The 27,379-nt window shown below is 34.7% G+C and overlaps 1 pseudogene; it reads right to left on the minus strand.

The window, feature by feature from the left end:
- LOC121412104 overlaps positions 1-27,379 on the minus strand; it is a 93,283-nt pseudogene that overhangs the window by 17,599 nt on the left and 48,305 nt on the right.

Consider the following 27,379-nt stretch of genomic DNA (forward strand, 5'->3'; position numbering starts at 1 on the left):
ATCACGTTTGTGTTGTTTTATACTTCTACGGATCTGAAAGGCCCAGAATTTTGTGGCACCGTCGAACAGGAAAGAAAATTGTGCTGTTAGATAGTGGCTGTTCTCATATCTGAAATTTACTAGGAAAACTCTTCATCATAATTGTCTTCGAATAGTATCATATCACAGCATGACTTCAATAATATTTCATGAATTTGTAAATGTTATTATAACTTTATCACATTTTAAATCAATTACTGTTCTGTGCTATTTTCCAAAGATCCCTGTAGAAAGCGTAATGGCAAAAAAGGGTTAAAAGTTACAGTTGATTTTTCTTCAGTTCTTGTAAATTGAAAAAATAGATGCAAAAAAAAATACAAAGTATACCCAAGTATATTTTTGTTTTGTAAAGTACATACTGCATGCATTCATCGCATCTGTGGCTGAACAATCATTATTCGCAGCGAATAAAAAAATAAAGGAAACATTAGCTCAGACAACACCCTAAAGAATTATTACTCCCAGTTTTCACCTATTCGTTTTATTTTCAATTTTAAACAAAGTCAACAAAGTTAATGAGCGTACAGATGCAAATCATCGTGTTACAGCAAAGCAAACTCAATACAATAATCTCATATCAACATTTTCATAAGATAAACTAAACAATTCTGAAATTAGGCATATATGACATATTGAATGAATGCGTTTAAAATGAGATCAACAGCAAAGGAGCGAGAGGCTTATAACACTCAAAATGAACGCAAATATAAAACGGACGAAATTTTTTAGCAGATGGCCATGGATAAATGGGGTGGGGCTTCAATAAAAGAGAGAAAATGATACAACAGAAGAAGGAAACAACAATAATGGAGGCATCTAATCAAGGGGGCACGATCAAGCTACAAGCTAGTTCTATTGACAGGAAACATTGGGGCGTAGTGAGTATAAACGGGTCCTACGTAAATGTTGTAAGAGTTCTTTGGAGGCAGGCGACACTTTTTCTCAAAATAAATTGTTAAAGGGATGATCCAGACTGGAGATATTTATATCTTGAAAAATAAAGTAAAATTCACAAAGCAAAATGCTGAAAATTTCATCAAAATCGGATAACAATAACGAAGTTATTGAATTTTAAAGATTTGCATTATTCCAGTGAAACAGTTCTAGGCATGTCTTTATAACATTCGGTAAGCTGATGATGTCATATCCCCACTTCTTCTTTTGAATTTTATTATATGAAATCAGGTTTATTCAAAAATTTTCTAACATGAACTAAAACAATTGGATGGACAACCGATTAAATTCATTACATGTAGTTATTTACTGCCGCAACTTATTTTATCATAAATGAGAGACATGCATCATTTACACATGCATGGAAAAATGAAACACTTATGATCTCATGTAATAACACAAGGAAAAGGGAAAGTGGGGATGTGACATCATCGGCCACCCCATGACGATGTGCATATAACTGTTTTCACAAAATATTGATAAACTTCAAAATTCAATAACTTCGTTATTTGTTATCCGATTTTGATGAAATATTCAGCATATTGCACTGAAAATTTCACTTTATGTAGTTAGATATAAATATTTTCAGCCCGGACCATTCCTTTAAGTAGGGTAATTCTTGGTGGTTATACCCGAGTATATATGGCAAGATTCGATCGATAAAGGATGTTTGAATAAAAGAGACTGTCTAGGGAATGTCTAAAATTAAACATACTTATAATCTGCAGAGGTTTCTTTTTGTAAAATCATGGTTCTATAGGATCCATGGTAAAAATTAATAATTCAACATTATGTTGCACTAATATTACGAATATTACGCGATGAGATTTGAGTAGAACTGACGATGAATATAGGTCAAATCCCAGGGTCAAATAATTTGTATGTGGGGGCGGGGTCCATTTGAGTGTGTGATTTGTGTGAGTGTGTTTATTACATATACACCAACATTTGTAAGTATGGAGGGACTATATCCCCCCTGAATATGGACAGGGGAATCCAGCGTTGATCATAAAATGTCGTGGTAGAAAGGGCAAAATAAATAAAACAGAATGGTGTAAAGGAGTTAGAGAAGCACTTTGTCCGCTATTCAACTTTCCCCTTTCAACTTGTCTGATTTTTCTTTTTCTTAAAGTCAAAACCGTTTGTATTTGGGTTGGATTCCCCTGAAATACTAGTAGGGTCCGTGATTAGCGACATCATCGGGCGCGTGCGACCTTCAACATGCCCACTTTAGATCAGATTCTACAAAAAAAAAACCAGGTAAAGATAAATCTCATCACGTGTAAGCCCTTTAAGACATAGTCTGCTGTGCAAACCCTTACTCGAGTAAAGGGTCTGACTTGCAGCCTATATGCCTTGTGTGAAACAGAAAGTTTTGTATTTGCTAGTCTTTGCGTGGAGACACACCTGTTGATCAGTTTCAATCAGGGTCTGTGCCTGCAAACTATTTAGGTCATTGTGTGCAGGGGCGTAACAGGCGTCGTTGGTGGAGGGGGGGGGGGCAAAAATTTACCAGTCATATCATGGTATGAACGGGCAGTGGTTTAAAGGGGAAGTTCACCCTGACAAAAAGTTTATTGTAAAAATAGCAGAAAAAATGATAAAAAATATTGCCGAAGGTTTGAGAAAAAATCATCAAATAATTAAAAAGTTATTAGAATTTCAATTATTTGATTTGTGACGTCATATGCGAGCAGCATTCCTACATAGCGAATGGTAAAAAATCAATGAAATGCCATTTTCTCAGAAAATTGAAAATGGTTTTCACTGTAACTTTTGTATATCAATAGACAAATCATTTCACACCCGATCATGAAAAGAAAACAAAATTAAGTCATCATGAACCATACAAAATTTGAAATTCATACATTTTATATTATATAACACATGGGGCAGCTGCTCGTTTATGACGTCACAAATCCAAAATTGTGAAATCTAATAACTTTCTTATACTCTTTAACGGATTTTCCTCAAACCTTCACCAATATTTTTTACTATTTTTACAACAAAGTTTTCTTCAGGGTGAACTTCCCCTTTAATGAGGCAAAATTTTTGAGGGGGTCAGATATGGCGTATCGGAAAGAAATTATCTTTAAAAAAAAGTTGCGATGGAGCAAAGCGAGCAAACAAAAAAGATCAAATTTTGTGATAGATTTTGACATAATATTCAGAAAATAAAATATCATACTTCACCCTTATCTCTTTCCTTTTTTGGTCTTGGCACTCGCATAAGATGGCTATGGTTAGATATACAGTAGGCCTATATATTCTTAATGGATTCCTAAACTGTATTCCTCAAATGTCTCTGTTTGGGGTCATACACGAAAATGTCAGGTCGCGCTTCGCACTTGCATTATTTGTTTAGCTAAACAGGTACGTATCGTGATTACAAAAATTGCTGTAATGTCCCTTTTTAGGTCTGAATATCAAAACTTGAGATTGCGCATCACGCTCGCATTATTTGATGAGTGAGATACATATCCGTTCAATGGCACTGTCCCTAATAGGTCAGTCAAAGTAAATACCTGGAATTTTTGCCGGTCCCCCCCCCCCCTTCAATGCCGCAACCCAAGGTATGCCAGTAAAGGAATATAACAATTTATGTGTAGCGTCTCCGGGAGAACTACTCTGTTACAATCATCCACTTCTCCAATATTTTATGTCTTTTTACACCATTATGTACATGTCCCTAGTTCCTGCTTTGTTATTTGTAGTTAATTTGCAAGTTTTCTTTTAAAGGCATACCACCCGCGCACATACACCCATACGCACACCCAAACATAAAATATGATAACTGATCCACTTACCGTGCGGATAAGTTTTCCTTTGGCAGGGCATTGCACTGTTTTTGCCTCTTTTGGCGGAACGTGGTTGGTATTATTCTCCATATTTCATTAGCTTCAGTACTTAGTAGTCACTGAATGCTGGACTGACCATATTTGCAGGGCAGTGGCTGCTGGCAGAGTGACCGATCGAAAGGGTGTGGATGGGCGTGGCACAATTTTTAATGTATGTGGTTGGAACATGGTCGGAATCACGAAAGCAATCTTGATATTTATTTGGTTCAGTTCTGCTTTTGAATAACGGTGTACTGAGGGGAAAGTGTCCTTGACTTTTAAAGGCCAAGCCGATAACTATTTAGTCCAAGTGCTATATGGAAATTGGCTTGAAGCGGAAATGGAAGCCAATCTCCACTTACCGACTTTATGCGTCGTGTAGAGAAATCCGACAGACAATTCTTCAATGTGTCCAATTATTATTGCACGATCCCAGTATTTGTATTTATACGTGTATAAAATATACACAAGATCACACAGATTACCAAAAAATAACTTGACTAGCACAAGCGGTATTTGGGATTTTTCTCTGAGTGAAATGACGGAGAATAACTGGTATGTGAGATGAAGTGGATGAAGTTTGCTCCAAGTGAGATGATGGAAGTCCACATAATATAAAGCCTGGGGTATAAAGTAATTTGACGACGTTCTCAAAACACGTGTTTACGAAAGTAGGAAACCTTGAGAAGTGTGCCAGAAAAGAAAGTACATGTACATGGAATACTTTTCATCCCAAATGAGATGGAGAATGTAAACAAAGAGAGAGAGAGAGAGAGAGGGGTACCAATTCAGAGAATTTATGAGTCACAGGTGAGTGTGCGGTGTTTGAGAGTCACCACTTGTTGGCATGTTTATTGCTAAGGAGTGGAGGTAACCTGTATCCAAGGGTGATGTCCTCTCGAAGATGATGGGCAAATTTGAGAAATGGAAAGCGATAAGATTTTGAAAATACTACAGGCTTTTTAACCAACTGGTTAATATGGTGAGTGGATACATTGGCAATTAGACCATGTGGATAGTGGAAAGGCTGATGGTAAATCATAATTATGATAGACGAGTTGGCAATTGGCTTGAGACTAATTGAAAATAAAGAGCTATAATCTTCAATGCCAAAACTTTTATTCATCCGAGGAAAGCAAATGAAAAACCATGGTTTGTTATAAGAACATGCGAAAAAACAGTGGGACATACTTATTTTTGCCTGTAATATACCTATATGTTCACACCTTTGTCAGCTCGTTCTACAAACGTCGCGGTCTCACGAGATCGCGCGGCCTCCTGATAGAAGCAACATCATAACATGTAGAATGATTTGATTCTATTTTCTACAATACTCGATCGTGTTGACTTATGTATACAAGGCAGTGATTATTGGGGTGCATTCATTTGCAGCCTGTATACATGCTGAGTATCCAATTAAGTAACTTAACGATGTTGCAGATGTATTCGGATGTTCATAAAGTGCTCCATGCAAATGCAATTAAGGTTTCACTTCAAAATGTTTCTACCTGGTCACCACATTCCCTCGTAATAAAAGGGTGTCATTGACATTAAAACCCAATATCTTGCTTTATTCTGTATAATACATTTTTTTGCATTTAAGGGCTCTAAAATATGAGAATATCGCTCTTAAAAAAAATCCTGAACGTACCAGTCCCATGAATCCCAGCCCCCCCCCTCCCCTATCGTTTAATGCCCTAACACCCATTAGGGTGTTCTCAAGCATTTTGAAAGTTTGATTTTTTTTCGTCTGTCGGTCGCTACGCTCCCTCGCATATTACAAATATTTTAATGGAGGGGGTGTACAGCTTCTTGGTCAGTATAAGGCTAGCAGCAATAGGTCATTTTCAGTGTAATGAGTAAACCAACGTCAAAATTTTCCCAACTAAGCGCCCCCCCCCCTCACCAAATAAAAAAAAACACTTTCGTCTAGAATCGCGCCTGTTCATATTGTGTCTTATGGCTATGGAGAGGCATCAATTAGCACTTGAACGTCTTTCAATAAATGGAAATAAAATTATCGAAATGATGAAATGAGTGATTGATTTGTTTATTCTTATTAAGAAACATGTTCAAACAATAAACCTTTTATGACTCGGTAATGACATGGTAAATAATTGTTAGTCACAGCATAGAGCTATTGTCAAATCTGTAAAGATTGAAATATTGTAGATTTCAAACAATAAAACACAATAGAAGTGGTGAGTGAGGGTGAGGGACATCATCGATTTTGTCATTTGCATGTGACTAAATTGTGCATAGGCCCTATAACTATATTTTGTGAAAAATAAACGAAACTTTAAAATGTCCCCACTTTCTCATTCTACATCCGATTTTGATGTAATTGTCAGCATTATTCTTGTCTGATTTTTCTTTGATTCAAATTACACTATTTTTTAGGTGGACTAGACCTTTAAGTTGTTCCCAATGTATTGCTCTATGGTCACATCATGGACCTATTACGTGGTAGGGTCCATGATGTAGGTAAACTATTCTCGACCTTAACCCTTAGCCTTTTTATGGGTACTTCAGAGGGAAAACAAAGGTGCCACTAGTCTGCTATGCAGACTCTGAATGGCTCGTGAGGTGGGATCTGCTACTGGTTTGCGAAGCAAACCAGCCTGAAAGGGCGAGCGAAGCGAGCCATTTCATCCATCTTCTGCAGCCTCATCCATCTTCTGCAGCCTCAGTAGACCTAGTCTGCTGTGCAGACTCGTTGAATCAGCTGAGGTGCAGATGTGGGTCTGCATGTAGACTAAGGTGCCACCGTCTCGTAAGATGGGTGTGTTTGGACCGATCACCATGTATAGTAAAAGTTGTGAACATGATCATGATTTCAAATGAACAGTGAAACGCGAATAAGACCGGGGAATAAGAACCTTGTCTATTTGTTGCTCTGGGATATGAAGCTTCAAATGCCATGGCAGCTAATAATGAACACGGTCCATTTGCACATGATACACAGTCCTCTATATGGCTTTGTGTTTTTTTCTTTCTGTCCCAAAGAATAAAACATATATTCTTCTCTCTCTCCATATAAATTTTGGTTTCCATTAGTTCCCACACCTTTTTTCTACTCAGTTTTCCCCTATCTTGCCAGAAATTGTAAAGTATACACGATGTAAGGGTATGAAAAGTATTTTTTTCATTGCACATAAATACACAAAATTTCGGCTCTTCTGTTCGGAGTGGATTAACACTTCCGTCACTCCCCGAGTTCCAAAATACTATTTCTTCCGCTTTTCAGCAAGCAATTTTTGAGCAAAGTATCTGCTCACAGGGGCGGAGGCATTTAATTCGTGTCATGCTACATGAAAATGTATATGTGATGAAACTTTTTATATCGCTGCACATCCATCTCCTGTCTGTTTTGAATAGTGTTTTAATTATAGTTACAGAGGTTTCCATGCCTCGCCTGCATGGAAAAGTAAAAGTCCAGCATCTAGCTTGCATCATGCCGTTCATTATTATGTTGAGCTCTTTTTTTTCTTCGTAATCGAGTTATAAATTTATAAAAATATCAAAACTATAGAGCAGGTTAGAGTTTCAGAGAAAGTTCTAAAATTCAGAGCTTCAACGCCATTCGCGGGAAGGAGTATTTGCTCCCATTGCACATTTTACAGACAGATCAAGTGAAGATTACATGAATTACAGAGATAACTGGATATTATGCAATTTGCATGACATCCATTAAAAGTTAATTTGCATATTTGAAACGGATTAAAATAGGAAACAATCAAAGTCGTGTAATTCCCTATCAGAACAACACATCACCGTGACACACTTCCAAACGTATAGGGTTTCTCAAATGTAAGATCTCGATAAATTCAGAGATTCAGTGATATACAGATCATGCAGATGGAGTTATTTTAATTATTGAACCGAAAGCCTTTTAAATGAATTCACATTTGTGAAAGGTGGGCCTGAATAGCAAACAGTTGTCAAACATTGTTGGTGGTTGGCAAGATATGATATATAGAATGTTTCCCACAATCCTAAAATGTTTGGCAACATGCTGTCCACACAACAATAACTGGTTAAAACTTTTTTTTCCAATTTTGTGTAGTTTTAAACCAATAATGTGTGCTTTGGGTGAACGACTGTGTTCATTTTTTTCTTTAATCCGTTTCAAATACGCAAATTAACTTTTAATGGATGTTATGCAAATTGTATACTATCCAGTTTATATCTCAGTGATTCATATAAATAATATTCACTTGATCTGTCTGTAAAATGTGCAAAGGGAGCAAATACTCCTTCCCGCGAATGGCGTTGAAGCTCTGAATTTTAGAACTTTTTCTGAAACTTTAACCTGCTCTAGTTTTGATATTCTTTATATAACTCGAGTACGAAGAAAAAAGAGCTCAACATGATTATGAAAGGCATATACATGCTGCAAGCTAGATGCGGGACTTTTACTTTTCCATGTACACTCTAAATTACAGGGATTTAAAATATTAAGTCCAGATGGACTGTAGTTAGGGACCAATCGATTTTTGGACTTAGTTTTAATCACAAAGACTTAAATTTAAATCTCAAATGATTTAAATTTAAATCTTTCGAGATTTAGAAATGAATCTTAAGGATTCAAACTAAATCCGGAATTCGATTGGTCCCTAACTACAGTCCATGTGGACTTATTTTAAATCCCTGTAATTTAGAGTGTAGGCGAGGCTTGGAAATAACCTCTATATAACTTGGTTAAAAAACTTCAGTGATATTCAAAACAGACAGGAGATGGATGTGCAGATCTCGATAAATTCAGAGATTCAGTCATACAGATGGTGTTATTTCAATTGAACGGAAAGCCTTTTAAATGAATTCAAATTTGCAAAAGGTGGGCCTGAATAGCAAACAGTCGGCAAACATTGTTGGTGGTTGGCAAGACATGTTATTCTAGAATGTTTCCCACACTCCTAAAATGTTTGGAAACACAACAATTGGTTAAAACTGTATTAAATATTGTGTAGTTTTGGGGTGAAAACTACAGTACCGGTTGAAAACTATTGTTGGCCAATTGTGTGGACAGTTTGTTACCCAACATTTTACGAGCGTATTTTTAGTTATTATTACAAAAAATACAGTCTTATTCAAAAGAAGATATGGTTGATACTGCTGTATAATGGGGATATGGATCAAGATTATTAACTTTTATTCAAATTATAGCAATTTACAATTTCATTTGGGAAGTCTGTCAAACTTTGGATTGAATGCATGCATTTTACGTGTTTGAGAAGTGTATATACATGTGTGAACTTGTAAATTGAACGAAGGCACTAGTGAAGTATAATTAGACAAGGAAAAACATCATATTCGCTCTTTTACCAGTACATGCATAATTATAATGAAAAATGTATAGGCCTTTGACTTCAAACATCACAAAATGACCATATTTCAGAAGTTCTTATATATTGTATTCGGTCTTAAAAAGATGGAAAAGGAATACACTATAATATCATTGCATTATGGTATAAAGGCATATTACTTTCAATTTTATTCATACTGAATCAATGTTTAACCATAGAATGTGTAAAATTTCAAAACAGACATATTTGTTTAAAAATCAGTAAATGCAAATAAAATCATAAAAATTATGAAATAATTTATTGATTTGTCTAATCAATAAGAATAACAAATCAACCTTGCACGATTTGTTTTATCGAATAGCGAATACTTTGATATAGAAGCTGGAGAAAGGTTAGTTTTCTTACAGCTTTCAAATAACCTCATTTTCATACAGGCCTGGATATGTTGCATGTAATTTCAGAGGAGCAAATTTAACGAAAACCCTGTTGAAATGACATTTGATTATATTGTTAAACGGGACAATCATACGGATCTTATCGAAAACAAGGAGAAAACATAAATATTACGTATGGCATAAAATCTTTCAAAATATCCAGCAGGAATGATGCCCGACCCGGACTGTAATTCCCCCGGAACTCAAGGCGGGATGTGTCAGGCGTAGCCGTAGAAGCAGCAGGCTGGAATTGCCAGGCTTGACATGATTTAGAATTCTTTGCACATTTTACAGAAAAATCAAGTGAAGATTGTTTATATGAATTATAGAGATAACTGGATATTATACAATTTACATGACATCCATTAAAAGTTAATTTGCATATTCATTGAAACAGATAAGAGAACACAAACATAGTCGTGTAATTCCCTATCAGTACAACACATCACCGTGACCCTTCCATTTAGGTGGTTCTCAAAGTGTAGGCTAAGGGCAATCTAAGAAATAAAACAGATGTCTATATAATGTATATAATATATAAATGTATTGATGTAAGATCTCGATATATCAGAGATTCAGTCATACAGATTGAGTTATTTTAAATGAACCAAAGCCTTTTAAATTAAATTTGTATTTGTGAAAGGTGTTCCTGAATAGCGAACAGTTGTCAAACATTGTTGGTGGTTGGCAATATATGATATTTAGAATGTTTCCCACAATCCTAAAATGTTTGGCAACATGCTGTCCACACAACGATAATTGGTTTAAAAAAAATTCAATTTTGTGTAGTTTTAAACCAATAATGTGTGCTTTGGGTGAAACTACAGTACTGGTTGAAAATTACCCAGAATTTGATTTTTTTAATATTAATATATTGTTGTGTGGACAGTTTGTTACCCAACAGTTTAAGAGTGTATTTTTAGTTATTATAAAAAAATACAGTCCTATTCAAAAGAAGATCTGGTCGATGCCATAACGGGGATATGGATCAAGATTATTAACTTTTATTCAAAATAATGATAGCATTTTACAATTTCATTTGGGAAGTCTATCAAACTTTGGTTTGATGCATGGGTGTGTTTGAGAAGTTTATACTACAGTACATGTGTGAACCTGTAAATTTAAAGAAAGCAACAGTGAAGTATAATCAGACAAGGAAAAACATCCCATTCGCCCTTTTACCAGTACATGCATAATGTAATGGAAAAAAGTAGGCCTTTTGACTTCAAACATCACAAAATGACCATATTTCAGAAGTTTTTATACATTGAATCCAGTCTTAAAAAGATGGGAAAGGAATGCACTATAATATCATTGTATTATGGTATAAAATCATGTTACTTTTAAACTATTTTAAGAAAGAAAACTGTTACAATAATTCTATAATATTCATACTGAATCAATGTTCAACCATAGAGGGCGTAAAATTTCAAAACAGAAATATTTGTTTAAAAATCATCAAATGCAAATAAAATCATGCAAATAATGAAATAAATTATTGATATGTCTAATTAGTCAGCATAAAAAAAATCAGCCTTGTAAAATTTCTTTTTATCGAATAGCGAGTGCTTTGATTAAGAAGCTGGAGAAAGGTTGATTTTCTTTACAGCTTTCAAAATGACCTCATTTTATAGGCCCAAACATGTTGCATGTAATTTCAGAGGAGCAAATTTAACGAAAACTCTGTTGAAATGACATTTGATTATATTGTTAACGGGACAATTATACGGATCTTATCGAAAACAAGGAGAAAACATAAATATTACGTATGGCATAAAATCTTTCAAAATATCCAGCAGGAATGATGCCCGACCCGGACTGTAATTCCCCCGGAACTCAAGGCGGGATGTGTCAGGCGTAGCCGTAGAAGCAGCAGGCTGGAATTGCCAGGCTTGACATGATTTAGAATTCTTTGCACATTTTACAGAAAAATCAAGTGAAGATTGTTTATATGAATTATAGAGATAACTGGATATTATACAATTTACATGACATCCATTAAAAGTTAATTTGCATAACTGAAACGGATTAAAGAGAACACAAACATAGTCGTGTATTCCCTATTAGAACAACACATCACCATACAGATGGAGTTATTTATGAACCGAAGCCTTTTAAATTGAATTTGTATTTGTGAAATTTGTATTTGTTGGTGGTTGGTAAGATATATTTTTAAAAAAATTCCACCAGTATGATCTGTTTAATATCAAGAATACAAAGTTATCCCACAGCTCTATAACAGCCAAGTTGCAGTGGTAATAATTGGTGGGAAGAGCACCGAAAAATGATTGTTTGATTGCATTTATTCTTTTTCATTCCAAATTTAACAAAAGTTACAATGTAAAGCATAACACAAAAATATCATATACAGAAATGAAAAAAGGGAACCCACTGGAAAGCAAAGCTTGTTAGTATGGGTTCCCTGCAATAAATAGTTAAAGTATATCTTTGATCGATGAAATTCAATTCGTAAATTAAAAAGGTTTGTACAATGAAAAAGAATACCAGTGGGGTCAAGCTTTTTATGTTTACTAAATAAGTTACAATTAAATGAAAAAAATGTTATATCGTGCCCCTGCTGTAAAAATAAAAAAACCTAAGTTCAGGAGTGTTTGAACAGACAATCACTTGGACAAGAGAGGACGAATACTAAAAACAAAACAAAGACAAAAACAAAAACGGCACACACACAAACAAAAAACAAAACAGAACAGGACAAGACAGCAAAAAAAAAAAGGAAAAGAAACAAAATGGCACACACACACACAAACTAAAACAAAACAGAACAGGACAAGACAGCAGAAAAAAGGAAAAGAAACATAACAAAACACACTACAAAACATAGACGGACAGAAAGATTATAAAAGCAATAGAACTAGACATAAAGATGACAGGAAGAGAGAGAGAAAAAAGAAATGTGAGAGGAGAGGGAGAAAGATAAGAAGGAAGAAAATAAGAAGGGAAGAAGAACAAAAGAGGTGGTAGCTGCTTACACAGAAATGTTTGAGTTCTGGGGTTTATACTGAAGGATAAAAATTTTCTTCAACCGTCGACCGAAACTTAAATGTGTTGGTTTGTTACGTAATGATTCTATAAGGGAGTTCCATAGTTTGATACCTGTAAAAATAAATGTTTTATTCAAGAGGATTGTTCTAGCTCTTGGTGGATGAAAGAGCCCGGCAGACCTAGTAGGATAATGATGAATTTCGACATTTTTAGTAAACATGGAATAAAAAATATTTGGAAGTTCATTTTTATCTAAACTATACATGAGTTTTCCGAGATTGTATACAAGTCACCAATCTTTAAAATATTATATTTATAGAAAAGTTCGTCAGTGTGTGAACGAAAATCAGCATGACAAATAATACGAATAGCCTTTTTCTGCAAAAGTAAAATTCTGTTCAGGAGGCAGTCAGCACAATTCCCCCATGCTGTTATACCATAGTTTAAATGAGGCAGGATCAAAGTTGAATACAAATTAAATAGTATATATAAAATGACTTTATATCAATGTGTTATTATTATTATTTAAACAAAATACAGTCGATCATATTCAAGAGAAAATCTGCATTGGTATACAATAACGGGATATGGATCAAGATGATTTAATTCAAATTACAGCATTTAACAATTTAATTTCAGTAATCTACATCGGTCAAACCATGCGTTTGAGAAGTGTTGTAAAACCCACTCTCAAAACTGTTTGGCAACATACAGTCCACACAACAATTGGTTAAAACTTTATCAAATTCTGGGTAGTTTTAAACCAATAATGTGTGCTTTGTTTGAAAACTACCCAGAGTTGGATAAAAATTTCAAATCAATTTTTGTGTGGACAGTATTTTTCCTAACATTTTGCATATGTGTATACCTTTAAATTGAAGGAAATCAACGGTGAACTGTCATCAGACAAGGAAAGTCATATTTGGCCCGTATGGCTTAATAAGAGCTCACAGAATTCCAGGGGTGGTGGAGCGAAGTTGAAAAGGGGGAGGGTTAAGGGCATTTTTTTCCCGAAATGGCACTCACTGCACTCACAAAGCTTTGACATGAAACTAATGTACATAGCTTATCATTTGATTTTAGCAACAGCCTCGTTTTCCTCGAGGCTCGATATGATATTTAGTAATTTAAAATGTGTGTTTCCAGAATCTTTATACATGTAGTAGGAAAACTTGTGCAAAAGGAAAAGGGACGCTATTAGAACATTATCAAATTGAAAATTTATCAAAAGTAAACAAGGGTATGTTTTAAGACTTTATGCAACGCTGTTTACTATATGAACCTTGCAGTATTTGTTTAACCATTTAAACAATCCTGTTTAATTTATTGAAGATAAGATATTGAAAATTAAACTTTGTTGCTTAAGAGTAAAACACTAACCCTTGTTTAATCATTTTACACAATTACTGTAAGGTTCGTATAGTAAACAGCATTGTATATATTTTTTTTACTATGTAGGACAATCAATAATTTAGAGGTTATAGGGATGAATTTCATTATCAAAATAAATTTGTTCTCGTACACAAAGTCTCGAACAAGATAGAATTTCGATTTCATTACCACTACTTTGAACGCTAAGATTTTATTGGATGTAATGTTAATAAAATTTGCATCAAATGTTATTACAATTTATTTGCTTTTCGGATCGCTACGAATCGTTTTGCACCGCGGGCTTAATTAAGGGGAATCCAGTCTTCATATTTTGTAGTTAAGAAATGTTGAGGTCCGTGCGGGGGTGCACCTTTATAAAAGTTTAATTACAGATCTATGGATTAACAATGTACAGAAAAGTAACCCATCAGTAGATTAAGTAAATTAAAAAAAGACCTCTGGAATAATATATCTTGTACGAGAAAACAATGATAGTTATTCAACAACACAATGATAATAACTGTGACGATAATGAATAATTCTTGGCCAACAGAAAGTTTGGGAAGCAACAAAAAATATCGATACAACGTTTATAGCTGTGATGAAAAATGAAACTGAAAAACGTAGGAAATATAGTATTCTGGCTTAAAATGTTTCACACAGCCTTAATATTACGATCATGGTTCCTGTTGATTGTTTTTAAATGCTAACTGTATTAAGCTATGCAAACCAATGTGGTGTGATTGCTGTACTTCTAATTATTTCGTTTAATCCAATTCTGTTCGGCGCTAGGAGGACAGAATTCTTTGCAAATTTATAAGATCACTGACATACTGATGGGTTACACTCCCCGGGGTTACACTCACGGTCTACATTTGATTACCGTATATTTTTTTCGGAATCTCAGCTGTAATTGACAACATAACAGAAAACAAAATCAGCTGAAGAAAAGAAAATCATTCCCCCTATGTTAAGGTTATGCCTGCCATGACTCATGTAAAAATAAATCAGATAAGCACACGCACCATGATATCGACCAAAGATCGTTGCACGCTGCATATGCCTTTTGGCTGCCACATTTTTGGCACACCCGACGATCCGAAGTGGGGGGGGGGGGTCTCATCCTTGAATTCTAAAGCAAAATATACTATTTTAGAGTCTAAATTTGGTGTGTTGGCTAAAAATATTTTTTACGAATTATTTAGGCTATAAACAATTATTTATGTTAGCAGGGAGTATTTTTTTAATAGAAAAATTATTTTGCCTCTCTCGTATGTTATGCAACTTTCTTTTTATTTTGTTTTCTTCTCACTGGTATAACAATCAAGGGGCTATGTTCCGAAAGAGATGTATAATATTAAGTGGTAAGCTTTGAAGCTCCATTTGCACCCCCTCTCCTTCCCTCCATGCATGTATAGCATGTAAAAAAATCGTCTCCTGCCAGAAAGTATAAATGCCTCAGACCATAGAGCTATTAATACTAGACCTACCATAAAGCGTGTAGACCATGGGTCAGGGGGTCAAGGCGGGGTTCCATTATTGTTAGCACTGACTTCTAGCAAGATTTTATTGTTTACGAAACACGTCTACAAATTTCATGAAAGAGTTTCCCGACTTCGTTTGATCGCAGGAGATGGAAAGTTTCCTCCCCCCTCGACCCAGATAGATTGTGCCTTTATTTATTTGATGGCGTAAATGATATAAATCAATGTGGGAACTAGGCGAGTGAAACAGTTTTCAATTATTACTACATCAAAGGACAGAATTATGTTGTCCAAACCATATTTCAAGTAATGTGTAGTTTACAGTATTTATCACACGCATATGGGGCTCCGTGCACAATAATACTACCATTTCTGAATTAATATCGTGTTAACAGATAAGGCCTCTCTCGATTTTTTTTCCAGATGGCTATTGCTATGGAAATTAGATCTTTAGCAGCTAAAGGCAGAATAGTATCTAAAACGTCGTTCAAGGGGTATGTAAGCGAGCGTAGTGAGTGAGCCTTGAAGATTGCTTAGAAAGTAATGTGCATATTATTACAGAAGAAAGTAAGTGCAAGAAGAACGAAAACTTAAAGGACAAGTCCACCCCAACAAAAACTTGATTTGAATAAAAAGAGAAAAAATTCAACAAACATAACACTGAATATTTGATCAAAATCGGATGTAATAAGAAAGTTATGACATTTTAAAGTTTCGCTTCATTTTACAAATCAGTTAGGCCTATATGCACATCTCGGTCGGTAAGCAAATAAAGAACTGATGACATCACTCACTATTTCTTTTGTATTTTGTTATATGAAATATGAAATATTTTTTATTTTCTCATCATTGTCATGTGAATGAAGTTTTATTCCTACCTGAACACGTGGAGTTCCATTATTTTAACATTGTGTGCGTCAGGTAAGGAGGTCCTAATCGTCAAATTCGTAAAAAGTGAAATATTGTATAATTGAAACAATAAAACAAAATAAATAAATAGTGGGTGAGTGACATCATCGACTCTCTCATTTGGATGTATCTGGCTCGTTCATATACCTATTTTGTTAAAAATAAGCGAAACTTTGAAATGTCATTACTTTCTTATTTTACATCCGATTTTGATAACATTTTCACCATTGTGCTTGTCTGATCTTTCTCTATTGATTCAAATCAACATTGCTCTGAGGTGGACTTGAACTCTAATAAGAATAGGAAAACGAAATATAAATTAGTTGTTACATCACAGTTGGCAAATAAGGATAAAAAACAAAAACAAATTGCTCTTTGAAGTCGAATCATTTAAGTATTAGGTAATTATTACAAATGTTAATATAATGAGCAGAACAAATTTCCATGTGAACAATAAAATAAAACTAAAATTGAAATGAAAACTAGTTTCCTAACTTTTTAGAGGTGAGATATTTAGACGATGGTTATCGGGTATAGGGATGTCTTATGAAATGATTATGCCATTACAGGCCACAACTTCAAACAAAAAACTTGGAAATATCACGATGATTAAAATGAAAAGGAAAATATTGCGAAAAGGACAGAGTTTGAACAATCTTTAAAACTACGCAGAGATGATGTAATTACCCTATAAAATGAATAAAATTGTAGAGATATGTCGGAAATGTTGTTGTCCTATCGTATAAGTGTTTCATTAATGACATTGATCATATATATACACTTAACTGTTTTGAAGTATTAAAAAAAAGAATATGTCACTCGCTTCCACACACACCGCTAACATCCACGCCAGTGAATGTCAGGATGGTTCGGTTCATGATCAAAGTTATATTATTAAAGTTAATGAAATCATACAGTTCATATACGGAGCCGTTAATGATAATAAGAAACATGATTGCGGTCATAGACTTAATTGTGCACAATATTATGTACACAGTAACATATGAATAATGAGAATCTGAAATGATTGATATTCACAATAAATAAAAAAAAATATGTATACTTAAAAATCGAGATAAAATGAATTAGAAACAAAAAAAATATATCATGATTGACTGCAAAAGCGGAAAGACCGCAGAGGAACTTTTCGTTTTTAGAATGCAAAATAATAGGCAAAATAAAACATTTTGAGTGCATTAAATTATGAATTCACGCGTTATTATTTGAACATTAATCAATTAATATTTTTTCTTTTAAGTACATTTCTCTTCACAAGGTGCGTATTGATTATCTCTAATGAAAATACTATTACTGGCGGGCAATGCTTGCATATATTGCCTACTTGGATGTGGAAGTTATATATCCATGTTCTGCATGACACAAGTCATGTCCAGTCCTCCTGGCAGTGGTTGAGAATGGGGCTAATAGCTCCATGGGTCAAGGGTTTAACCCCTAGCTCAAACTACAAGGTCTGAAGTAGATGAAATGAACATTTGTATTATGATTTATTGGTCTATGGTCATACCGTGGACCCTATTGGACAAAATAAAGACGTCCAGATCTATAGACGAATGACTTTCCTCTATATGGATATTGCCATCCTCCAAGATGGTTGGATCATCTGGCACAAACTTACAACAATGTGAACAATATATGGATTAATATTTTCATTGAACAATCCATCATGCTTTCTCTCTCTCTGGCTCTCCATCCTCTAAACACATGTATGTGTGTATTTTATACGGTGAACCCAGCTGGGTTCACCCAGGGATATAACCCCGGGATGCGCGGATATAACTTTCGCGCGTAACGTGACTGTCAGTGGTGGCGGGAACTATCTCACTGGGAAACTCTGAGGGAATATGCTTTCGCGCAGGCTTCTGTACATTAATATTGTGATATATATCATGGCGACGAATTGTCCACCAGTAGCATGAATGACCAGCAGAACACGTGGATGTTTGTGAGTATACATTTTCCCTATAAATTGTATTCGTCCCGAAGGAAAAGTAAATTTTAATATTATAACCACATACAATATATATGTGTTTTCGAAACATACGTCAACATAATAATGTAATTTTCACATGATTGGCGTCTCATAAATTAAAGCAGCTCGTTTATTAGGCCTGTTGCCTAATAAATCCTGTAAATTGCCATTGTAAATAAGAGTAAATACAATTGAATGAATGAATGAATGAATATGCGCGAGCAGTATGATATCAGGAGGATTCATAATTTTGATGTTTTTGAGCGTTGGTCCCTTTTCCATGAAGGCGGGGTGGGGGGGGGGGAGTCAACATAAACTTTATTCAACTCAGTGGCGTGCATATGGAGAACTTGGTCTTAGGGCGCTTGCTCCTGACTAAAAAAATCACGACCAAGAAAAAAAGAAATTGAAAAGAGAGAAAGGTGAAATACATTTTCTGAATATGTCAAAATTTATCATAATACTTATGTCAGAATTTTTGCTTGCACGCTGACAACTTTTCATAAATGTTGTCTAATGAGCCATGATCCTTTTCACTTTTTATTTTTTACCCCTCATATGATTCCAATTAGTGTATATACATGTTTTTGTATATTTATATTGATGTTGTCTCAATGCAATCTGTAGTTTTATCCTGAATTCCTTTCAATATTTTTACACTCTTATATTGTTTGTCCTCTTAAAATTGTATGCGTGCACCAGAATTGTGTGTTATGATGACAGTTTCCAATAATTACATATTCATTTTGAATCATTGTACCTATTTTATTATTCCTTGCTCCTTGTGAAAGCCTTTTCAATAACGTGGTATCAGCCTAATTCATTCAATTTTATAAAATATTTAGTGTAAATTCTTGCCAAACTATTTAATTTTATGATCTTTTCTTATAACAACATATATCATGTCACTTTTGTTATTCTGTTTGATTTACCGTATATGTTCCATATGTGTTTACTTTTTTCTTTGTATATATGGACCCATGAAAGAACAGTATAGTCATGTAGACTAAACTGAAAATGGGCTATCCATCCGTTTTGCATTTTTTTAATATACGGAAAAATAAATACTTTACTATAGTATAATATCCAGCCCTTACAAAAAAATGGCTCATTATGCCACTTATTCAATTAAATTAAAGGGGTACTCCAGCCGGGCTGAAAATAATATAATTTAAAGAGATAAATAAAAATCAGGCAAACAATACATTGGATCCGAATGGGATAAGGAATAGTTTCGGCATTTTAAAGATTTGAATTATTTTGGTGAAACAGTTCTAGGCATGTCTTTATGAATATTCAGTGAGCAAGGTGAAGTCATATCTCCACTTGTTCTTTTGTATTTAATTATATGAAATTAGCTTTATACATTCTTTTTCAAGCAAGAACTGAAAAAAAATGCATTGACAACATATTAAGTGCATCAGATATTCATTGCTTCAACTGAATTTTAAAAGGGAAACACATCATTTACACTTATTGATTTAATGTAATAACATTTAAAAAAAGACAATGGGGATGTGACATCATCAGCCCACCTAATGAATATTAAACGTGCAGATAACTATTTTCACAAAATATTGATAAAACTTGAAATTCAATCACTTCGTTATTCCTAATCCGATTTTGATTAAATTTTCAGCATTTTGCTCTGTGAATTATACTCTATTCATTTAGATGTAAATATTGTTCAGATTGGAGTACCCATTGAAAAATGAATTGAGAATTAAAAATGATTTATATTCACAATAGTAAATGATAAAGAAGAGAGATAAAATGTGTGCAATTAAAAATATAGATAAAAATGAATAAAAACGAATATGTTTGCTTAATACTATAAACGAGGAGAAGGCATAGAATACAGAGAAGCCTTATTGGTGCTGCCACCAAAAGAACAAAATAATGAATCTATATCAAATGTATTGGCATGAGGCTATGCTCATTGTGGAGAAAAGCTTACTTGTCAATTTTCTTGTTCAAAGTTTATCTAAACATAAAATTTCATATTTTATTCATTTTTGCATATTTTTTTCGAAATCGTGTAAATGAGCAATGGAAATAGATTAGCCATCTGTACTTCACCTAGTCCAATGACCTTCTATTTGGACCAGATTTCAGTCGCTCTTGTTTGTCCAGACCAGTCGGGAGGGAATGTCAGTTAAACAAAACAAAAACAATGGCGTTGGTGTTATATTTATTACACTTTGCTTCATTTAATTGCTAATTTAAAAACTGCATATTTAATTTCAGAATAGTTATTGCTGGTCAAATTGGTTGTTGTCATTATCTAGGATGCCTTATGAAATAATTATAATCCACCACAGGCCACAACAGGCTTATATAAATACGTGGAAATAGCAGGATGATTAAAATAAAAATAAAAATTTATAGGACAGATTTTAAACTTATATTCAAAAATGATGCAGTCACCATATATATTGGATACTTTACAGGATAATTATATGGGAAATATTGTCCAAACATAATGTGTCATTAACGGGTTGATTTGATCAATGTAATCTCATCATACACTCTTGATTGCCTTGCAGTATGGGATAGGACTTTTTTTGTAAAAAATATCATCCGCCTCCACAAAGATGACAGGGTATGACACCACCGCTTACATTCACGCCAGTGTGTCTATACTTTGATTGTTTGTCTATCTGTTTTATATTGGACAAAACGAAGTGTTTAGATCTACACTAGAATAAACAGAAGTTTAATGACTTTCTCTATCAATATTACCATAGAGCTATTAACAGATATTACCACACTCCAAGCTCCAAGAGTTGGAGCACAAACTTACAATGAAATGCCAACATATGGATTGAATCAATCACGCATCTCTCCCTTTCTCTATCCTCTTTCACATACATGCGTGTATTCTCAACGGATGTGTCCATGGCGAAACCAAGGATATACAATAACTCAAAATTTCGCCCGTATAGTGTAACTGCCATAAGTGGTGGCGGGAGTTACCCAATGAAAAAATAAACTGAGGAATTTCAATATGCTTTTGCGCCAGCGTCTGTACATGACTCTCATGGCGATGACAATTTAATGTATACCAACACTGTTAGAAAAAATAAAAGAAGTTCCTGCAGCAGAGTCTCGAGAACACCTGTAATCTTACCGAATTGCGTAATAATCATTCTGTAAATTCATAAAACAAGAATTTTTCTGCAATTTAACAGAACAGGTCTGTTTAAAAAGGGGAAAAGGGTGTTTTATTCAAGGAAATTTGTAAGATTCCATACATCAAATACCAATTTCCTGTAAGATTACGCAATTCGGTAAGATTACAGGTGTTCTCGAGACTCTGCTGCAGGAACTTCTTCTATTTTTTCTAACAGTGAATTCTAGACCTGTACAAATATAGAATGCATGACCAGCGGAGCGCATTGATGCTTGAGAATATACCTATATATATATATATCCTATAGACCTAATATTGTATTAATTTAAGGGAAATCCTTCCTGAAAGAAATATATTTGCATACTATAAGCATACGAATAGAGGTTCTCTAAACAAACGTCAAGAAATAAATGTAATTTTCACATGACTTCGTCTCTGCATTTAATCAAAACAGCTCTTCCGTTAGGCCTGTCCTGAACATTTTCATTGTACATGAAAATAGATAAATGATTGAATAAATAAGTAAATCAATTATTTAATGATTTAAAAATCATTTTTATTATTTTTTTTCTTGAAAACAAAGCTTGCGTAATATTTTCAATGAATACGGATGCAGTACCATGATATTATATAATAGGTGGAATCGTGTTTATGGTATTTTAGAGCCTTATGCAGTTGGGCCCCTTTTCCTCGAAGTTTGGTGGGGGAGCTCAACTTAAAGCTTTATCATTTCAGTGGCGCACAGATGCCCCACCCCCTACTTGGGGCGCTTTACCCCCCACCCCAAAAGAAATTAAAATCACGATTAAGAATGAAAAAATAGAGAAGTGTCAAATTTATTATTTGAGTATTATGCCAACATTTTCACAATATCGTAAATTTGTTTTGAAATGTTGAAATCTTTTCATAAATATACCCGAAAAGCTATACAGCTCCCTCATTTATTATTATTATTTTTTTTTTTTGGGGGGGGGGTCATTACGCCACTGATTTAATTCAATTCAGGCGAGGTTTATTGAAAAAAAAAACCCTGCTACAACCACCATAGTGCCAGAATTATTTAGATGTTGGCGGAAATTGCTTTAAAAGTTTTAGTCGGTAAGCTTAATATTTCTTCATGCGAGAGATACACAAGAAATCGAAATGATTTGTGAAATGAGGAGACAGCTCAGAAGGCACCAGAAATAGCCTTATTATGGGGCTGCCACCAAAAGAACAACTAACCGATACCAAAAGTCTTGACATGAGGCTATGTTCCATGTGCAGAAAGTCGACTTCTCGTGCATCAATTTCCTTCGTTTAAAGTTTGTTTTAACATGAAATTTCATACTCTATTCATTTTTTTACATGTTTAGTCGATATCATGTAAATGAGATAGGGAAATAATCATGATTAGCTAATTTCTATACTTCACCCAGACCAATGACCTTCTATTTATATCGGGGCCAGACTTCATAGTCTACGTACAGTTGTTTGTCCAGACCAAATTGGTGGAAATGTCAGATAAAAAAAAAATAAAAAATGGTGTTGGTGGAAAAATGAATTAAAGTATATGATACATTGATTCATTTCATTGTTAATTCATTAACTATATTACTTGCAGAATAGAAAATGCTGGCCATGTTGGTCGATGCCATTATCATATCCAATCCAATGTATGAATATACAGACTATTTGATGACCTATCTGGGGAGTGAGAGCGCCTTCGGCCGCTCGTAAAAAGGGACATTAAATCGAGACGGTTTCTAGTGATTCAGCAATGGTTTACGACCGTTGTCAAAATTTGAGAGGAATTGAAGTTCTCTGACCTTCGCCATTGGCTCAACGATGTATGAAAAATCTCAAATATATCTTTTTCCAACTTTTTTACAACTACCCCCTTTCACCCTGACGAGATAAAAACGAGTGATTTTGGCCAAGTAGAAAATTAGTCGAATTGGAGGCCATTCGTGACATTGATGAGTTAATAACGAGAGAGTATGGAGAGATTTTGGCCGGGGATCTCATAGTGACAGGCCCCTGTTCTGCAGTCTTCCCTGAAACCCTTCAATGTTGCCATGCAACCACACAAGCCTTAATTCTGATTCACACTCACCGCCCAGGGGTCAGTTGAGGTCACCGTCCACTGTTCATACATCCATTGGTTGCCTTGCGTGCCTTGTCGTTTGAAGATGGGCACCAGCTCCTCACCGTACTGAACGTAAACATTAAACTTATCAACATCTGGCCCATACATGTGGTGGTACCATGTCAGGCAAACCCCATCATCGGTGGTCGGTCGCTGGAGGTGGGATCTGAGGATTGCTTTCTTACCATCTGCCTGTCCGTCAGCCTCGATGTACATATAGTATCCTGGATGATTTTAGAGATAATCAATGAGACCTGTAATAAGAAGCTTAGGTACAAAAGTAAGACCTGTGTCCTTTGCACTGGAATCCCACAAGCGACCTTTCATTACCGCTTCTCACACTTCAATGACAATGCAGGAAAGACGCAAAAAAGAGCCTTTATAACAGGATTCCTGCTAAAAGATGCGGTCCAGACTATTGACAAGACACCTTAAGCTTGTGATCATGGGTATTATTTCTATGCTTAATTGCACTTAAAATTATGTGCAATAAGGCATACAAATTAATTGATGTGGGCCCATTGTGGTCTAGTGGTTCTGACTTTCCTTCGGCAAGAAATTTATCCACACTGTGCTGTACTTGACCCAGGTGAGGTGAATGGGTACTCGGCAGGATAGATTCCTTGAATTCACATGCGCTGAAAGGATGCTCGAGCTAGAGCCGGGTAATAATAATGATAACGATGTGCCTCGGAATAGATTTTTTCTAGACAAATGGTGCTATACAAATGCCTATTGCTATTATCATTATTGTTGTATGATCAAGCTTTGGTGTTGAGTGCTTGTGGGATCTTTATAGGTGTAATGCCTTGACAGAGGAATGATTTGTATGTTCTTAAAACTCTGGACAATAAATGTTCTGAATTTCATTCCAAGCTGGCCATTGTCCCAGACCAGGATTAGCAGAAATGCAAAGATGAATAAATTCTTTCATTATCATTGGATCATACAGGCTTTAACTCGCATATAAAACAGGAAATGGAAAACATTTAGGAAAAAAAAAGATTCCATTTCTAATGCACTATGCTGTGATATTCCTGAATATCACGCATTTGTCATTGCACTACATACCTCTAAACAAATGAAACTCCTCTGGCAGTCACGCCTGCATTACGCGATTCGATATACATATACACTAATATGATAATAAAATAAAATGTCCATTGACTCAAAACTACCTTTAACCATAATCATGTGACCTAAGATGCAAAACAATCATTCATACTTAATTACCCTTGTGTCTATGTTTCATGAGCTTGGTCCACAAACTTTCTAAGTTATGATGCCATTTCAACATATAATCCCAACACAGCCAGAGTTCATTGACCTAAAATGACCTTTGATTTTGGTCATGTTACTGAAACACGCACAGGGTATTCAGGGATACATGCTTGCTTATATGTCCAAGTTTCATGAGGTAGATCCATAAAATTTTAAAGTTTTGAAGACAATTCCACAAATAACCCCAACTTTACCATAGTTCATTGACCCTAAATGACCATTGACCTTGTTCATATGACCTGAAACTGGTGACAAAAACTGGTGAGTGAACACAGGATGTTTAAGAATACTTGACTGCTCTTATATCTATGTTTCATGAACTAGATTAATAAAATTTCAAAGGTATATGATGACAAATCCAAAAATACCCCCAACATTGTCAGTTTGTTTACTCTAAATTACCTTTGACCTTGGTCATGTGATCTGAAACTTGCACATGATATTCAGGGATACATGGTTGCTCTTATATTCAGGTTTCATGAACTAGATCCATAAACTTTTGAAGTTATGAAAATTCAATAAATACCTCCAACAGGGCCAAAGTTCATTAACCCTAAGTGACCTTTGACCTCTGTCATGTGACCCAAAACTCAGGCAGGATCTCTAGTGATGCACCATTATCCTTATGTTCAAGTGTCATGAACTAGGTCCATATACTTTCTAAGTTATGACGACATTTCAAAAGCTTAACCTTGGTTAAGATTTCAATGTTGATGCCGCAGCCAACATCGCCATCGGAAATGCGGCGCCTGTATAATAGTCTCGCTCTGCTATGCAGGCGAGACAAAAACTGGTGAGTGTTTCATAAAGCTGCCCGTAAGATACAAATGACTTTAAGAATGTCTGGTGACCCTTTTCTGAGCCCTAAGAACATGTTCCAGTCTTGCGCAACTTTACAAACAGCTTCATGAAACACTACCCCGGCAATGTGCAATGTGAGCTGCATTTATCAAATTTTCCAAATTAGAAACAACTACAAGTTGTGCCGTATGTACCATGACACGCACAGACTTGTAAGCTATAAGCATTTATACCTGACCCCGTGGTGTGATCAAATCTTGGTCCGGTGTTATCTGACGATGTTTCTCCTCTTGTCCTAGTCCAATCAAAATCATCCTCATCAGGACTGGAGCCTTGAATGTAGCCACATAGACCATCTTCAAATGTACAGCTTATATCTGAAATATCCCAAATATGTTGTTATCATACCTGTGAGTGATAGTCTTTAATTGAAAAGTACAAATGTATACAGCTTGTATCTGAAACATCATGTATGTTTTTATATCTGCGAGTGATGGTCTTTAAAGGGGAATGAAAACTTTGGAACAAATAGGCTTGTGTATTTATTTCATTTATTTATCATGTTTTATTTAACAAAAAATCGATAAAAACAACAGTGGAGGGTAGTCTGGTTCAGAAACAGAAAATTCATAGAATAAGAATAAAGAAAGTTTGAGAAAAATCGGACAAATAATGAGAAAGTTATGAGCATTTGAATATTGCAATCACTAATGCTATGGAGATCTCCCATTGGCAATGCGACAAGGATGTGTGATGTCACTGATGAACAACTTTCCTTTGGTGGACTATAAAATACCCTCAAAATGTCTCTTTTTGCTTTTTCTTATGATGATACAAACTCTTTATCCATGATGTATTCTTAAAAAATATGTATTACTTGCCCTCATGTAGAAAGAACACATGATCTATGGATAGATGTGATAAAAGAGGCAATTCAAGTGAAATATATACTAAAGTAATGGGGAGAGTTGTTCGCAAGTGACATCACACATCTTTGGCGCATTGCCAATTTGCTTTCTCCATAGCATTAGTGATCGCAATATTCAAATGCTCATAACTTTCTCATTTTTTGTCCGATTTTTCTAAAACTTTCGTTGATCTGTTTCTTGGATTTTCTGTTTTCACATTTTCACACAAGCTATCTTGTTCCAATGGTTTCATTCTCCTTTAAAGGATTAAATGTACAGCCTATATCTGAAATATCACATGTACATTTTGTTTTATCTGTGAGTGATGGTCTTTAAAAGTTCAATTTGACCATTGAGGGCAGTCTTCAGGTTTCACTCTGGGCCCTCGTTCTCTCTACCTTTTTACTCCTGTTTTTTTTTATAATGAGTAATATGTTTATCAAATTATATGAACAGTTGGTTCATTAATGCATTAAACTCACTAATAGTTGTGGAATTTGTGCCCTGTGGGAAAGCCATCGCTTACATCTGTACAAATTCTCAACATACGTGCTCATTATGACCATAATGCATGCATTAAATCTGCATAAACTTATTATATAAGTAATGATCACTTAATTAATGATTAATACCAATTAGTTATTCATTATCAAGCAATAAATAATCAATCAACTAATAATTATCCTTAATAATCAATTCATCATTTTATACTTAACACAGGGCAGCAAAGAGTTACGATGGTTCAATAGAGAGCAGAATTCAATAAATACAATTAATTAGCAATATTCTCTTTCATTT

Source organism: Lytechinus variegatus, chromosome 3, assembly GCF_018143015.1.
Source record: "Lytechinus variegatus isolate NC3 chromosome 3, Lvar_3.0, whole genome shotgun sequence".
In the NCBI taxonomy this organism is placed as follows: Eukaryota; Metazoa; Echinodermata; class Echinoidea; order Temnopleuroida; family Toxopneustidae; genus Lytechinus; species Lytechinus variegatus.